Here is an 18,351-nt window from a genome sequence, read left to right on the forward strand (position 1 = left end):
TGTAATGCCTCAACTCTTTTCACTTTGTGCATTTCAGATAGAGAGGAAAATTGATTTATATGTCTTTACTATAAAGTAATGAATAACTAAGACATACCAGTTACAAGGATTTTCCTCTTTCTAACAAAAACTAGAAATTAGTGCAGGTTTTGCATCATTCCCTAAAGAATCTCTTGCTGTTAATTAATTAATTAATTAATTAATTAATTATTATTTTTTTTTATTAACTTGAGTATTTCTTATATACATTTCGAGTGTTATTCCCTTTCCCGGTTTCCGGGCAAAAATCCCCCTCCCCCCTCCCCCCTCCCCTTTCTTATGGGTGTTCCCCTCCCAACCCTCCCCCCATTGCCGCCCTCCCCCCATAGTCTAGTTCACTGGGGGTTCAGTCTTAGCAGGACCCAGGGCTTCCCCTTCCACTGGTGCTCTTACTAGGATATTCATTGCTACCTATGGGGTCAGAGTCCAGGGTCAGTCCATATATAGTCTTTAGGTAGTGGCTTAGTCCCTGGAAGCTCTGGTTGCTTGGCATTGTTGTACATATGGGGTCTCGAGCCCCTTCAAGCTCTTCCAGTCCTTTCTCTGATTCCTTCAACGGGGGTCCTATTCTCAGTTCAGTGGTTTGCAGCTGGCATTCGCCTATGTATTTGCTGTATTCTGGCTGTGTCTCTCAGGAGCGATCTACATCCGGCTCCTGTCGGTCTGCACTTCTTTGCTTCATCCATCTTGTCTAATTGGGTGGCTGTATATGTATGGGCCACATGTGGGGCAGGCTCTGAATGGGTGTTCCTTCAGTCTCTGTTTTAATCTTTGCCTCTCCCTTCCCTGACAAGGGTATTCTTGTTCCCCTTTTAAAGAAGGCGTGAAGCATTCACATTTTGATCATCTGTCTTGAGTTTCGTTTGTTCTAGGCATCTAGGGTAATTCAAGCATTTGGACTAATAGCCACTTATCAATGAGTGCATACCATGTATGTCTTTCTGTGATTGGGTTAGCTCACTCAGGATGATATTTTCCAGTTCCAACCATTTGCCTACGAATTTCATAAAGCCGTTGTTTTTGATAGCTGAGTAATATTCCATTGTGTAGATGTACCACATTTTCTGTATCCATTCCTCTGTTGAAGGGCATCTGGGTTCTTTCCAGCTTCTGGCTATTATAAATAAGGCTGCAATGAACATAGTGGAGCACGTGTCTTTTTTATATGTTGGGGCATCTTTTGGGTATATGCCCAAGAGAGGTATAGCTGGATCCTCAGGCAGTTCAATGTCCAATTTTCTGAGGAACCTCCAGACTGATTTCCAGAATGGCTGTACCAGTTTGCAATCCCACCAACAATGGAGGAGTGTTCCTCTTCCTCCACATCCTCGCCAGCATCTGTTGTCCCCTGAGTTTTTGATCTTAGCCATTCTCACTGGTGTGAGGTGAAATCTCAGGGTTGTTTTGATTTGCATTTCCCTTATGACTAAAGATGCTGAACATTTCTTTAGGTGTTTCTCAGCCATTCGGCATTCCTCAGCTGTGAATTGTTTGTTTAGCTCTGAACCCCATTTTTTAATAGGGTTATTTGTTTCCCTGCGGTCTAACTTCTTGAGTTCTTTGTATATTTTGGATATAAGGCCTCTATCTGTTGTAGGATTGGTAAAGATCTTTTCCCAATCTGTTGGTTGCCGTTTTGTCCTAACAACAGTGTCCTTTGCCTTACAGAAGCTTTGCAGTTTTATGAGATCCCATTTGTCGATTCTTGATCTTAGAGCATAAGCCATTGGTGTTTTGTTTAGGAAATTTTTTCCAGTGCCCATGTGTTCCAGATGCTTCCCTAGTTTTTCTTCTATTAGTTGGAGTATGTCTAGTTTGATGTGGAGGTCCTTGATCCACTTGGACTTAAGCTTTGTACAGGGTGATGAGCATGGATCGATCTGCATTCTTCTACATGTTGACCTCCAGTTGAACCAGCACCATTTGCTGAAAATGCTATCTTTTTTCCATTTGATGGTTTTGGCTCCTTTGTCAAAAATCAAGTGACCATAGGTGTGTGGGTTCATTTCTGGGTGTTCAATTCTATTCCATTGGTCTATCTGTCTGTCTCTGTACCAATACCATGCAGTTTTTATCACTATTGCTCTGTAATACTGCTTGAGTTCAGGGATAGTGATTCCCCCTGAAGTCCTTTTCTTTTTGAGGATAGCTTTAGCTATCCTGGGTTTTTTGTTATTCCAGATGAATTTGCAAATTGTTCTGTCTCTTTGAAGAATTGGATTGTTATTTTGATGGGGATTGCATTGAATCTGTAGATTGCTTTTGGTAAAATGGCCATTTTTACTATATTAATCCTGCCAATCCATGAGCATGGGAGATCTTTCCATCTTCTGAGGTCTTCTTCAATTTCTTTCCTCAGTGTCTTGAAGTTCTTATTGTACAGATCTTTCACTTGCTTGGTTAAAGTCACACCGAGGTACTTTATATTATTTGGGTCTATTATGAAGGGTGTCGTTTCCCTAATTTCTTTCTTGGCTTGTTTCTCTTTTGTATAGAGGAAGGCAACTGATTTATTTGAGTTAATTTTATACCCAGCCACTTTGCTGAAGTTGTTTATCAGCTTTAGTAGTTCTCTGTGGAACTTTTGGGATCGCTTAAATATACTATCATATCATCTGCAAATAGTGATATTTTGACTTCTTCTTTTCCGATCTGTATCCCCTTGACCTCCTTTTGTTGTCTGATTGCTCTGGCTACAACTTCAAGAACTATATTGAATAAGTAGGGAGAGAGTGGGCAGCCTTGATTAGTCCCTGATTTTAGTGGGATTGCTTCAAGTTTCTCTCCATTTAGTTTAATGTTAGCAACTGGTTTGCTGTATATGGCTTTTACTATGTTCAGGTATGGGCCTTGAATTCCTATTCTTTCCAGGACTTTTATCATGAAGGGGTGTTGAATTTTGTCAAATGCTTTCTCAGCGTCTAATGAAATGATCATGTGGTTTTGTTCTTTCAGTTTGTTTATATAATGGATCACGTTGATGGTTTTCCGTATATTAAACTATCCCTGCATGCCTGGGATGAAGCCTACTTGGTCATGGTGGATAATTGTTTTGATATGCTCTTGGATTCGGTTTGCCAGAATTTTGTTGAGTATTTTTGCGTCGATATTCATAAGGGAAATTGGTCTGAAGTTCTCTTTCTTTGTTGTGTCTTTGTGTGGTTTAGGTATAAGAGTAATTGTGGCTTCCTAGAAGGTATTCGGTAATGATCCATCTGTTTCAATTTTGTGGAATAGTTTGGATAATATTGGTATGAGGTCTTCTATGAAGGTTTGATAGAATTCTGCACTAAACCCGTCTGGACCTGGGCTCTTTTTGGTTGGGAGACCTTTAATGACTGCTTCTATTTCCTTAGGAGTTATGGGGTTGTTTAACTGGTTTATCTGTTCCTGATTTAACTTCGGTACCTGGTATCTGTCTAGGAAATTGTCCATTTCCTGAAGATTTTCAAGTTTTGTTGAATATAGGTTTTTATAGTAAGATCTGATGATTTTTTGAATTTCCTCTGAATCTGTTGTTATGTCTCCCTTTTCATTTCTGATTTTGTTAATTTGGACATACTCTCTGTGTCCTCTCGTTAGTCTGGCTAAGGGTTTATCTATTTTCTCAAAGAACCAACTTTTGGTTCTGTTGATTCTTTCTACGGTCCTTTTTGTTTCTACTTGGTTGATTTCAGCTCTGAGTTTGATTATTTCCTGCCTTCTACTCCTCCTGGCTGTATTTGCTTCTTTTTGTTCTAGAGCTTTTAGGTGTGCTGTCAAGCTGCTGACATATGCTCTTTCCTGTTTCTTTCTGCAGGCACTCAGCGCTATGAGTTTTCCTCTTAGCACAGCTTTCATTGTGTCCCATAAGTTTGGGTATGTTATACCTTCATTTTCATTAAATTCTAAAAAGTTTTTAATTTCTTTCTTTATTTCTTCCATGACCAGGTTATCGTTGAGTAGAGGATTGTTCAATTTCCAAGTATATGTGGGCATTCTTCCTTGATTGTTATTGAAGACCAGTTTTAGGCTGTGGTGGTCCCATAGCACGCATGGGATTATTTCTATCTTTCTGTACCTGTTGAGGCCCGTTTTTTGACCAATTATATGGTCAATTTTGGAGAAAGTACTATGAGGAGCTGAGAAGAAGGTATATCCTTTTGCTTTAGGATAGAATGTTCTATAAATATCCGTTAAGTCCATTTGGCTCATGACTTCTCTTAGTCTGTCGACATCTCTGTTTAATTTCTGTTTCCATGATCTGTCCATTGATGAGAGTGGGGTGTTGAAATCTCCCACTATTATTGTGTGAGGTGCAATGTGTGTTTTGAGCTTTAGTAAGGTTTCTTTTACATATGTAGGTGCCCTTGTATTTGGGGCATAGATATTTAGGATTGAGAGTTCATCTTGGTGGATTTTTCCTTTGATGAATATGAAGTGTCTTTCCTTATCTTTTTTGATGACTTTTAGTTGAAAATTGATTTTATTTGATATTAGAATGGCTACTCCAGCTTGCTTCTTCTGAGCATTTGCTTGGAAAGTTGTTTTCCAGCCTTTCACTCTGAGGTAGTGTCTGTCTTTGTCTCTGAGGTGTGTTTCCTGTAGGCAGCAGAATGCAGGGTCCTCGTTGCGTATCCAGTTTGTTAATCTATGTCTTTTTATTGGGGAGTTGAGGCCATTGATGTTGAGAGATATTAAGGAATAGTGATTATTGCTTCCCGTTATATTCATATTATGTGAGGTTATGTTTGTGTGCTTTTATTCTCTTTGTTTTGTTGCCAAGATGATTAGTTTCTTGCTTCTTCTAGGGTAATAGGTTGCTTCTTTATGTTGGGCTTTACCATTTATTATCCTTTGTAGGGCTGGATTTGTAGAAAGATATTGTGTAAATTTGGTTTTGTCATGGAATATCTTGGTTTCTCCATCTATGTTAATTGAGAGTTTTGCAGGATACAGTAACCTGGGCTGGCATTTGTGTTCTCTTAGGGTCTGTATGACATCAGTCCAGGATCTTCTGGCCTTCATAGTTTCTTGCGAGAAGTCTGGCGTGATTCTGATAGGTCTGCTTTTATATGTTACTTGACCTTTTTCCCTTACTGCTTTTAATATTTTTTCTTTATTTTGTGCGTTTGGTGTTTTGACAATTATGTGACGGGAGGTGTTTCTTTTCTGGTCCAATCTATTTGGAGTTCTGTAGGCTTCTTGTATGCCTATGGGTATCTCTTTTTTTAGATTAGGGAAGTTTTCTTCTATGATTTTGTTGAAGATATTTACTTGTCCTTTGAGCTGGGAGTCTTCACTCTCTTCTATACCTATTATCCTTAGGTTTGATCTTCTCATTGAGTCCTGGATTTCCTGTATGTTTTGGACCAGTAGCTTTTTCCGCTTTACATTATCTTTGACAGTTGTGTTGATGATTTCTATGGAATCTTTTGCTCCTGAGATTCTCTCTTCCATCTCTTGTATTCTGTTGGTGAAGCTTGTATCTACAGCTCCTTGTCTCTTCTTTTGGTTTTCTATATCCAGGGTTGTTTCCATGTGTTCTTTCTTGATTGCTTCTATTTCCATTTTTAATTCCTTCATCTGTTTGATTGTGTTTTCCTTGAATTCTTTCAGGGATTTTTGCGATTCCTCTCTGTAGGCTTCTACTTGTTTATTAATGTTTTCCTGTGTTTCCCTAAGGGAGTTCTTAACGTCTTTCCTGAAGTCCTCCAGCATCATGATCAAATATGATTTTGAAACTAGATCTTGCTTTTCTCGTGTGTTTGGATATTCCGTGTTTGCTTTGGTGGGAGAATTGGGCTCCGATGATGCCATGTAGTCTTGGTTTCTGTTGCTTGGGTTCCTGCGCTTGCCTCTCGCCATCAGATTATCTCTAGTGTTACTTTGTTCTGCTATTTCTGACAGTGGCTAGACTGTCCTGTAAGCTTGTGTGTCAGGAGTGCTGTAGACCTGTTTTCCTCTCTTTCAGTCAGTTATGGGGACAGAGAGTTCTGCTTTCGGGCGTGTAGTTTTTCCTCTCTACAGGTCTTCAGCTGTTCCTGTGGGCCTGTGTCTTGAGTTCACCAGGCAGCTTTCTTGCAGCAGACAAGTTGGTCTTACCTGTGGTCCTGAGGCTCAAGTTTACTCGCGGGGTGCTGCCCACGGGCTCTCTGCAGCAGCAGCAACCAGGAAGACCTGTGCCGCCCCTTCCAGGAGCTTCAGAGCACCAGGGTTCCAGATGGCCTTTGGTGTTTTCCTCTGGCGTCCGAGATGTATGTACAGAGAGCAGTCTCTTCTGGTTTCCCAGGCTTGTCTGCCTCTGTGAAGATTTAGCTCTCCCTCCCACGGGATTTGGGTGCAGAGAACTTTTTATCCGGTCTGTTTCCTTCAGGTTCCGGCGGTGTCTCAGGCAGGGGTCCTGCCGCTCCTGGGCCCTCCCCCAGGGGAGCCCAGAGGCCTTATACAGTTTCCTCTCGGGCCAGGGATGTGGGCAGGGGTGGGCAGTGTTGGTGGTCTCCTCCGCTCTGCAGCCTCAGGAGTGCCCACCTGAGCAAGGCGGTGAGGTCTCTTTCCCACGGGGTCTGGGAGCAGAGAGCTGCTGCGGGCCGGGATCCGTGGGTGTCTCTGTCTCTGTTTTAATCTTTGCCTCTCTATTCCCGCCAAGGGTATTCTTGTTCCCCTTTTAAAGAGGGCGTGAAGCATTCACATTTTGATCATCCGTCTTGAGTTTCATTTGTTCTAGGCATCTAGGGTAATTCAAGCATTTGGGCTAATAGCCACTTATCAATGAGTGCATACCATGTGTGTTTTTCTGTGATTGGGTTAGCTCACTCAGGATGATATTTTCCAGTTCCAACCATTTGCCTATGAATTTCATAAAGTCATTGTTTTTTGATAGCTGAGTAATATTCCATTGTGTAGATGTACCACATTTTCTGTATCCATTCCTCTGTTGAAGGGCATCTGGGTTCTTTCCAGCTTCTGGCTATTATAAATAAGGCTGTTATGAGCATAATGGAGCATGTGTCTTTTGTTATATGTTGGGGCATCTTTTGGGTAATATGCCCAAGAGAAGTATAGCTGGGTCCTCAGTTAGTTCAATGTCCAAATTTCTGAGGAACCTCCAGACTGATTTCCAGAATGGTTGTACCAGTTTGCAACCCACCAGCAATGGAGGAGTATTCCTCTTTCTCCACAACTTCACCAGCATTTTCTGTCTCCTGAGTTTTTGATCTTAGCCATTCTCATGGCTAAGGTGTGAGGTGAAATCTCAGGGTTGTTTTGATTTGCATTTCCCTTATGACTAAAGATGTTGAACATTTCTTTAGGTGTTTCTCAGCCATTCGGCATTCCTCAGCTGTGAATTCTTTGTTTAGCTCTGAACCCCATTTTTAATAGGGTTATTTGTTTCCCTGCGGTCTAACTTCTTGAGTTCTTTGTATATTTTGGATATAAGGCCTCTATCAGTTGTAGGGTTGGTAAAGATCTTTTCCCAATCTTTTGGTTGCCGTTTTGTCCTAACGACAGTGTCCTTTGCCTTACAGAAGCTTTGCAGTTTTATGAGATCCCATTTGTTGATTCTTGATCTTAGAGCATAAGCCATTGGTGTTTTGTTCAGGAAATTTTTTCCAGTGCCCATGTGTTCCAGATGCTTCCCTAGTTTTTCTTCTATTAGTTTGAGTAGGTCTGGTTTGATGTGGAGTTCCTTGATCCACTTGGACTTAAGCTTTGTACAGGATGATAAGCATGGATCGATCTGCATTCTTCTACATGTTGACCTCCAGTTGAATCGGCACCATTTGCTGAAAATGCTATCTTTTTTCCATTGGATGGTTTTGGCTCCTTTGTCAAAAATCAAGTGCCCATAGGTGTGTGGGCTAATTTCTGGGTCTTCAATTCTGTTACATTGGTCTATATGTCTGTCTCTGCACCAATATCATGCAGTTTTTATCAATATTTCTCTGTAATACTGCTTGAGTTCAGGGATAGTGATTCCCCCTGAAGTCCTTTTATTTTTGAGGATAGCTTTAGCTATCCTGGGTTTTTTGTTATTCCAGATGAATTTGCAAATTGTTCTGTCTAACTCTTTGAAGAATTGGATTGTTATTTTGATGGGGATTGCATTGAATCTGTAGATTGCTTTTGGTTAAATGGCCATTTTTACTGTATTAATCCTGCCAATCCATGAGCATGGGAGATCTTTCCATCTTCTGTGGTCTTCTTCAATTTCTTTATTCAGAGTCTTCAAGTTCTTATCATACAGATCTTTTACTTGCTTGGTTAAAGTCACACTGAGGTATTTTATATTATTTGGGTCTATTAGGAAGGGTGTCGTTTCCCTAATTTCTTTCTCAGCTTGTTTCTCTTTTGTGTAGAGGAAGGCTACTGATTTATTTGAGTTAATTTTATACCCAGCCAGTTTGCTGAAGTGTTTATCAGGCTTAGTAGTTCTCTGGTGGAACGTTTGGGGCCACTTAAATATACTATCATATCATCTGCAAATAGTGATATTTTGACTTCTTCTTTTCCCATCTGTATCCCCTTGATCTCCTTTTGTTGTCTGATTGCTCTGGCTAGAACTTCAAGAACTATATTGAATAAGTAGGGAGAGAGTGGGCAGCCTTATCTAGTCCCTGATTTTAGTGGGAATGCTTCAAGTTTCTCTCCATTTAGTTTAATGTTAGCAACTGGTTTGCTGTATATGGCTTTTACTATGTTTAGGTATGGGCCTTGAAATCCTATTCTTTCCAGGACTTTTATCATGAAGGGGTGTTGAATTTTATCAAATGCTTTCTCAGCATCTTAATGAAATGATCATGTGTTTTTGTTCTTTTAGCTTGTTTATATAATGGATCACGTTGATGGTTTTCCGTATATTAAACCTTCCCTGCATGCCTGGGATGTAGCCTACTTGATCATGGTGAATGATTGTTTTGATGTGCTCTTGGATTCGGTTTGCCAGAATTTTATTGAGTATTTTTGCATCGATATTCATAAGGGACATTGGTCTGAAGTTCTCTTTCTTTGTTGTGTCTTTGTGTGGTTTAGGTATAAGAGTAATTGTGGCTTCATAGAAGGAATTCGGCAGTACTCCATCCATTTCAAATTTGTGGAATAGTTTGGGTAGTATTGTTATGAGGTCTTCTTTCAAGGTCTGATAGAATTCAGCAGTGAACACATCTGGACCAGGGCTCTTTTTGATTGGGAGACCTTTAATGATTGCCTCTATTACTTTAGGAGTTATGGGGTTGTTTAAATGGTTTATCTGTTCCTGTTTAACTTCGGTACTTGGTATCTGTCTAGGAAATTGTCCATTTCCTGCTGATTTTCAGGTTTTGTTGAATATAGGCTTTTGTAGTGGGATCTGATGATTTTTTTAATTTCCTCTGATACTGTTGTTATGTCTCCCTTTTCATTTATGATTTTGTTAATTTGGACAAACTCTCTTTGTTCTCTCCTTAGTCTGGCTAAGGGTTTATCTATCTTGTTGATTTTCTCAAAGAACCTTCTTTGGGTTCTGTTGATTCTTTGTATGGTCATTTTTGTTTCTACTTGGTTAATTTCAGCTCTTAGTTTGATTATTTCCTGCCTTCTACTCCTCCTCGGTGTATTTTCTTCTCTTTGTTCTAGGGCTTTTATGTGTGCTCTCAAGCTGCTGACATATGTTCTCTCCTGTTTCTTTCTGCAGGCACTCAGAGCTATGAATTTTCCTCTTAGTATAGCTTTCATTGTGTCCCACAAGTTTTGGTATCTTGTACCTTCATTTTCATTAAAATCTAAGAAGTCTTTCTTTCTTTATTTCTTCCTTGACCAGGTTATCATTGAGTAGACCATTGTTCAACTTCCATGTATATGTGTGCGTTCTTCCCTTATTGTTATTGAAGATTAGCTTTAGCCCGTGGTGGTCTGATAGGACACATGGGATTATTTCTATCTTTCTGTGTCTGAGGCCTGTTTTATGACCAATCGTATGGTCAATTTTGGAGAAAGTACCATGAGGTGGAGAGAATAATGTATATCTTTTTGCTTTAGGAAAGAATGTTCAATAAATATCCGTTAAGTCCATTTGGTTCATGACTTCTCTTAGTCTGTCTATGTCTCTGTTTAATTTCTGTTTCCATTGTCCAGTGATGAGAGTGGGGTGTTGAAATCTCCTATTATTACTGTGTGGTGTGCAATGTATGTTTGAGCCTTAGTAAGGTTTCTTTTATGTATGTAGGTGCCCTTGTATTTGGAGTATAGATATTTAGAATTGAGAGTTTATCTTTGTGGATTTTTCCTTTGATGGATATGAAGTGTCTTTCCTTATCTTTTTTGATGACTTTGAGTTGAAAATTTATTTTATTTGGCATTAGAATGGCTACTACAGCTTGTTTCTTAAGAGCATTTGCTTGGAAAGTTGTTTTCCAGCCTTTCACTCTGAGGTAGTGTCTGTTTTTGTCTCTGAGGTGTGTTTCCTGTAGGCAGCAGAATGCAGGTCCTCATTGTGTATCCAGTTTGTTAATCTATGTCTTTTTATTGGGGAGTTGAGACCATTGATGTTGAGAGATATTAAGCAATAGTGATTATTACTTATTACTTAGTGATATTCATATTTGGATGTGAGATTATGTTTGTGTGTTTTTCTTCTCTTTGTTTTGTTGCCAAGACAATTAATTTCTTGCTTTTTCTAGGGTTTAGTTTGACTCCTTATGTTGGGTTTTACCATTTATTATCCTTTGTAGGGCTGGATTTGTAGAAAGATATTGTGTAAATTTGGTTTTGTCATGGAATATCTTGGTTTCTCCATCTATGTTAATTGAGAATTTTGCAGGATACAGTAACCTGGGATGGCATTTGTATTCTCCGAGGGTCTGTATGACATCAGTCCAGAATCTTCTGGCCTTCATAGTTTCTGGCGAGAAGTCTGGTGTGATTCTGATAGGTCTGCTTTTATATGTTACTTACCTTTTTCCCTTACTACTTTTAATATTCTTTATTTTGTGCATTTGCTGTTTTGACTATTATGTGACGGGAGGATTTTCTTTTCTGGTCCAATCCATTTAGAGTTCTGTAAGCTTCTTGTATGTTTATGGGCATTTCTGTCTTTAGGTTAGGGAAGTTTTCTTCTCTGATTTTTTTTGAAGATATTTACTGGTCCTTTGAGCTGGGAGTCTTCACTCTCTTCTACACCTATTATCCTTAGGTTTGATCTTCTCATTGAGTCCTGGATTTCCTGTATGTTTTGGACCAGTAGCTTTTTCCGCTTTACATTGTCTTTGACAGTTGTGTTGATGATTTCTATGGAATCTTCTGCTCCTGAGAGTTTCTCTTCTGTCTCTTGTAGTCTGTTGGTGATGCTTGTATCTATGGCTCCTTGTCTCTTCCTTTGGTTTTCTATATCCAGGGTTGTTTCCCTGTGTTCTTTCTTTATTTCTTCTATTTCTATTTTTAATTCCTTCAACTATTTGTGTTTTCCTGGGATTCTTTCAGGGATTTTTGTGATTCTTCTCTTTAGGCTTCTACTTGTTTATTTATGTTTTCCTGCGTTTCTCTAAGGGAGTTCTTCATGTCTTTCTTGAAGTCCTCCAGCATCATGATCAAATATGATTTTAAATCTAGATCTTGCTTTTCTGGCATGTTTGGATATTCAGTGTCTGCTTTAGTGGGAGAATTGGGCTCTGGTGATACATGTAGTCTTGATTTCTGTTGCTTGGGTTCCTGCGCTTGCCTCTCACCATCAGATTATCTCTGGTGTTACTTTGTTCTGCTATTTCTGACAGTGGCTAGACTGTCCTATAGGCCTGTGTGTCAGTAGTGTTGTAGACCTGTTTTCTCTCAGCCAGTTATGGGAACAGAGTGTTCTGCTTTCGGGCGTGCAGTCTTTCCTGTCTACAGGTCTTCAGCTATTCCTATGGGCTCGTGTTCTCAGTCCACCAGGCAGGTTGCTTGGAGCAGAAAAGTTGGTCTTACCAGTGGTCTTGTGGCTCAAGTTGCTCGTGGGAGCTGCTTTTGAGCTCTCGGTGAGGGTGGCGACCAGGAGTGCCTGCACTGCCTTTTCCGGGAGCCCCCCCTCCATGCACCGGGGTCCCAGATGGCATTAGGTGTTTTCCTCTGGAGTCAGAAATGTGGGCAGAGTGTAGTCTCTTCTCTTCTGGCTTCTCAAGTGTGTCTGCCCCTCTGACGGTTTAGCTCTCCCTCCCTCGAGATTTGGGTGCACAGAACAGTTGACTGTGTCCCTTCAGGTCCGGGCAGTGTCTGGACTGCGGATTACCTGCCACTCCAGTGCCCCTATCTTCCAGTCCCTAGAGGCCGTATACAGTTTCCTCTTGGGCCAAGGATGTGGGCAGGGGTGGGCAGTATTGGTGGTCTCTCCCACTCTGTAGTCTCCGAGTGCCCACCTGTCTGGGCAGTGAGCTCTCTCTCTCTCCCAAGGGGTTTGGGAGCAGTGAGCTGTGGGCTGGCATCATGGAGGTAGGGGCTGCAGCTAAAAATCGGAAGTGTCTGGTCCTAGAGGAATTTTGCCTCTCTGTGTCCTGAGACCACCAGGCAGGTTGCTTGGAGCAGAAAAGTTGGTCTTACCTGTGGTCCTGCAGCTCAAGTTTGCTTGCAGGGGGGCTGCTTTTGAGGTCTCCATGAGGGAGACAACCAGAAGGGCCTGCGCCGCCTTTCCCTGAGCCCCTGTGCACTGGGGTCCCAGATGGCATTAGGTGTTTTCCTCTGGAGTCAGAAATGTGGGCAGAGTGTAGTCTCTTCTGGCTTCCCAGGTGTATCTGCCAGGAAGGTTTAGCTCTTCCTCCCTCGGGATTTGGGTGCAGAGAACTGTTGACTGTGTCCCTTCAGGTCTGGACGGTGTCTGGACTGCGGGGGACCTGCCACTCCAGTGCCCCTATCTTCCGGTTCCCAAAGGCCATATACAGTTTCCTCTTGGGCCAGGGATGTGGACAGGGGTGGACAGTATTGGTGGTCTCTCCCACTCTGTAGTCTCAGGAGTGCCCACCTGTCTGGGCGGTGAGCTCTCTCTCTCCCAAGGGGTTTGGGAACAGTCAGGACTAACATTATTAATATGAGGCATTACCTTTTCAAGTAGGTGAGTCTGTGTTAGAGAAAGTATGTCATTGTGGGGATGGGCTTTAAGGTCTCCTAGAGTGGAATGAGGATTTCCTGATCGCCTGCAGAATATAGTTTCTTGCTACTGTCTTTGTCTCAAGATGTAGAAATCTTGGATCCTTCTCCAGCACCATGTGTGACTGCATTTGGTCATGCTTCCCTGTAAAAGTATCTTTTCAGTATCCTTAGTATCTGAGGCTTGTTGCCTCAATTTGGTAACTCAGCCCTAATCCTGAAAGCTTCTAGCTTCTGTACAATCTAATCTAGGTCTAGAATGTTTTCAGCCTCTGAGAGTTATTGCTGAATAATTTTTTTCTTTCTAGCTCTTTCTGACCTCTGGCTAGCTAGTTCGACTCAGGTGTTCTGGCTCAGAGACGTAACTTTTTTTTTTATTAGATATATTTCTTTACTCACATTTCAAAGTTTATTCTCTTTCCTGGTTTCCTGATCATAAGCCACCATCCCCACTCCCTCCGCTATACAGGTGTTCCCTCCCCATAATTCCCCCTAGTGATCCCCCCTTTCTCTTGTACTGGCAGTCCAACCTTGGCAGGACCAAGGGCTTCCCCTTCCACTGGTGCCCCAACAAGGCTATCCTCTGCTACATGTGCAGCTGGAGCCCTGGGTCAGTCCATGTATAGTCTTTCAGTAGTGGTTTAGTCCCTGGAAACTCTGGTTGGTTGGCATTGTTGTTTCTATGGGGTTGCAAGCTCCTTCATTTCTTTCAATCCTTCCTCTGATTCCGCCCAAGGAGATCCTATTCTCAGTTCAGGGGTTTGCTGCTAGCAGTGACCTCTGTATTGGACATGCTCTGGATGTGTCTCTCAAGAGAGATCTATATCCGGTTCCTGTCAGCATGCAATTCTTAGCTTCATCTATCTTATCTAGTTTTGATGACTGTATATATATGGACCACATATGAGGCAGACTCTGAATGGCCATTCCTTCAGGCTTTCGTCTAAACTTTGCCTTCATATCCCCTCCTATGGATATTTTTGTTCCCCTTTTAAAGAAGAAGTGAAGCATCCTCAGTTTGGTCATCCTTCTTGAGTTTTGTGTGATCTGTGCATTGCATCTTGGGTAATTTGAATTTTTGGACTAATATCCACTTATCAGTGAGTGCATAGCATGTGTGTTTTTCTGTAATTGGGTTACCTCACTCAGGATATTTTCTAGTTCATCCATTTGCCTATGAATTTTATGAAGCCATTGTTTTTGATGACTGAGTAGTACTCCATTGTGTACATGTACCACAATATTCTGAATCCATTCCTCTGTTGAAGGGTATTTGAGTTCTTTTCAGCTTCTGGCTATTATAAATAAGGTTGCTGTGAACCTAGTGGAGCACATGTCTTTGTTGTATGTTAGAGAATCTTTTGGGTATGTGCCCTGAAGAGGTATAACTGGGTCCTCAGGTAGTGCAATGTCCAATTTTCTGAGGAACCTCCAGACTGATTTCCAGAGTGTTTGTACCAGTTTGCAATCCCAACAACTGTGGAGGAGTGTTCCTCTTTCTCCACATCCTCGCCAGCATCTGCTGTCACCTGAGTTTTTATCGCAGCCATTCTGACTGGTGTGAGGTAGAATCTCAGGTTTGTTTTGATTTGCATTTCCCTATGACTAAAGATGTTGAACATTTCTTTAGATGCTTTTTGGCCATTCGATAATCCTCTGCTGAGAATGTTTTGTTTAGCTCTTTACCCCATTTTTAATAGGGTTATTTGGCTCTCTGGAGCCTAACTTCTTGAGTTCTTCATATATTTTGGATATTAGCCCTTTATCAGATGTAGGATTGGTAAAGATCTTTTCCCAAATCCGTTGGTTGCTGTTTTGTGCTAATGACAATGTCTTTTTCTTTACAAAAGCTTTGCAGTTTTATGAGGCACCATTTGTAGATTCTTGATCTTCTAGCATAAGCCATTCGTGTTTTGTTCAAGAAATTTTCTCCAGTGCCCATGTGATCCAGACTCTTCCGCACTTTTTCTTCTATTAGTTTGAGTGTATCTGGTCTTATGTTGTGGTCCACTTGGACTTAAGCTTTGTACAGGGTGATAAGAATGGATTGATTTGCATTCTTCTACATGCTGACCACCGGTTGGATCAGCACCATTTGTTGAAAATGCTATCTTTTTTCCATTGGATGGTTTCAGCTCCTTTTTCAAAGATCAAGTGACCAAAAGTGTGTGGGTTCATTTCTGGGTCTTCAATTCTGTTCCACTGATCTATCTGCCTGCTTCTGTACCAATACAGTTTTTATGACCATTGCTCTGTACTACTGCTTGAGGTCAGGGATGGTGATTTCCCCAGAAATTCTTTAATTGTTGAGAATAATTTTAGCTGTCCTGGGTTTTTTGTTATTCCAAATGTATCTGCAAATTGTTCTAACTCTAAGAAGTATTGAATTGGAATTTTGATGGGGGATTGCATTGAATCTGTAGACTGCTTTTGGCAAAATGGCCATCTTTACTATATTAATCCTGCCAATACATGAGCATGGCAGGCCTTTCCATCTTTTGAGATCTTCTTAAATTTCTTTCTTCAGAGACATGAAGTTCTTGTCATACAGATCGTTCACTTGCTTGGTTAAAGTCACACCAAGATATTTTATATTATTTGGGACTATTATGTAAAGTGTCATTTCCAAAATTTCTTCCTCAGCCTGTTTATCCTTTGAATAGAGGAAGGCAACTGATCTGTATGAGTTAATCTTATACCCAGCCACTTTGCTAAAGTTGTTTATCAGATTTAGTAGTGGTGGATCTTCTGGGGTCACTTAAGAATACTATCATATCATCTACAGATAGTGATATTCCAATTTGTTTCCCTTTGATCTCCTTTTTTTGGTCTGGTTGCTCTGGCTATGACTCCAAGTACTGTATTGAGTAAGTAGGAAGAGAGTGGTCCTGTCTAGTCCCTTATTTTAGCAGGATTGCTTCAAGTTTCTCTCCAGTTAGGTTGATGTTGGCTAATAGTTTCCTGTATATTGCTTTTATTATGTACTTACTTTCTTTTACTAAGACTTTTATCATGAAGGAGTGTTAAATATTTTCAAATACTTTGTCAGCATCTAATGATATGGTCATGTCTTTTTTTTTCAGTTTGTTTATACAGTAGACTACATTGATGTATTTCCATAATTTCAAGTATGCAATGAAGCTTACTTGATCCTTTTGATTTTTCTTTTTTATTGGCTTTTTAAAATTTACTTTTCAAATGTTATTCCTTTTTTTCTTTGTAGGTCTGAATTTGTAGAAAGATATTCTGTAAATCTGATTTTGTCATGGTATACCTTGCTTTCCCCATCTATCATAATTGACAGTTTTGCTGGGCTGGCATTTGTGTTTGACTGTTATGAGAAATTTCTTTTCTGGTTCAATGTTTGTAGTTCTGTAGGTTTCTTGTTTGTTCCTGGACATCTTCTTTAGGTTAGGCAAGTTTTCTCCTATAATTTTGTTGAAGACATTTACTGGCCCTTTAAGTTGGGAGTCTTCATTCTCTTCTATACCTATTATCCTTAGGTTTGATCTTCTCATTGTGTCCTGGATTTCCTGGATATTTGGGTTAGGAGCTTTTTGTGTTTTTCATGTTCTGTGATGGTTGTGTCAATGTTTTCTATGGTATCTTCTGCTCCTGAGATTCTCTCTTCTCTTATATTCTGTTGGTGATGCTCATCAGGATCTGTGACTCCTGATCTCCTTTCTAGGTTTTCTATTTCCAAGCTCATCTCCCTTTGTGCTTTCTTTCTTGTTTCTATTTACAATCCTGGACGATTTTGTTCAACTCCTTCACCTGTTTGGCTGTGTTTTCCTGTAATGCTTTAAGGGATTTTTATGTTTCCTCTTTAAGGAATTCTACTTGTTTACTTGTGTTGACCTGTATTTCTTTAAGGAAGTTATGTCCTTCTTAAAGTCCTCCATCATCATGATAAAACGTGATTTTATATCTAAATCTTGTTTTTCTGGTGTGTTTGGATATCCAGTATTTGCTTTGGTGGGAGAACTGGGCTCTGATGATGCCAAGTAGTCTTGGTTTCTGTTGCTTACGCTTCTGAGCTTACCTCTAGTCATCTGGTTGCCTCTGGTTTTAGCCTGTCTTGCTGTTTCTGACAGTGGCTTGGCCCTCCTGTAGGCCAATGTGTTAGCACTCCTGTAGACTTTTCTTTCAGCAGGATCTGGGAATGCAGCGCTCTACTCTCAGGTGTGTAGGTACTCCTGGTTACTGGATTTCAGCTCTTGGTTCAGGTAGGAACCAGATGTGTCCTGCCTGATTTCTCCTAGGTACCTCTACCCCAGAGTCACAGATGGCACTACGCAATTTCCACTTGGGCTGGAAATGTGGGCAGAGTGACCTCTGATTTCTCAGGAATGTTTGCACTTCTGAGGATCCAGCTCTTTTCCCCATGAGACTGGGTGTAGGGAGTTGTGTGACTGGTTCAGTTCAGTTCTGGGTACCGCCCCAAGCTGTTTTTTATTGTTCTTCCCCTGTATCTATGGTACTGGGGATCAAACTTGGGTCTCTGTGTGATAGCTTAGTACTCTTGTGCAGTGCTTGGAGGTTGTGGGAAGTGTTTTCTAGGGCAGGAGGGAGTTGGAGTCACAATCTTAGGATACATACTCTGGAGACCAACAATGAGGTGCACATCTACTGTTATTGCACAACAGCAAGCATCTTTATATAGCCTTTGGATCATTGGGGAATGGACTGGAACTCTGGAGTAGCTAATCATACCAGTGGCACTATTGGGAAGTGACAAGTTGACAACACCTGAGGGAACTTCAATGAAGATGCAGAAAGCAGCCACTGCCTCATTGCAGGCCCATTATGAAGTTCCACAAGTTTGCTAGGATCCTCTACTTTGTGTCACATGGTTGGCAATTGTACTATTAGGATGGTATGTAAGCCTCTCTCACCAATTCTCTGGGCCCAATGCAGGGAGGGATATTAATGCCCACACCAAGATATAATAATAATGTTCTAAAGAGTGTCTCCTTAAAAATAGGATTTTTATAAAACAGGATATTTTAAGACAGGATGTTTACAAGGAAATAGAAAAATAGGATATTCTAAAAGAGATAAACACTCCACTGTATAGGGAAGCTCCCTAAGGCTCAGTAAATAAATGATTCAACATAACATCAGGAAATCCGACTAGAATTCACTAGAAATCTGACTAGATTCACTAAGTCCTAGCCTCTCCAGGAATATTTAAAGAGTAAGGGGGGTTGGGGATTTGGCTCAGTAGTAGAGCGCTTGCTTAGC

The sequence above is a fragment of the Rattus norvegicus genome, chromosome Y, assembly GCF_036323735.1.
Source record: "Rattus norvegicus strain BN/NHsdMcwi chromosome Y, GRCr8, whole genome shotgun sequence".
In the NCBI taxonomy this organism is placed as follows: Eukaryota; Metazoa; Chordata; class Mammalia; order Rodentia; family Muridae; genus Rattus; species Rattus norvegicus.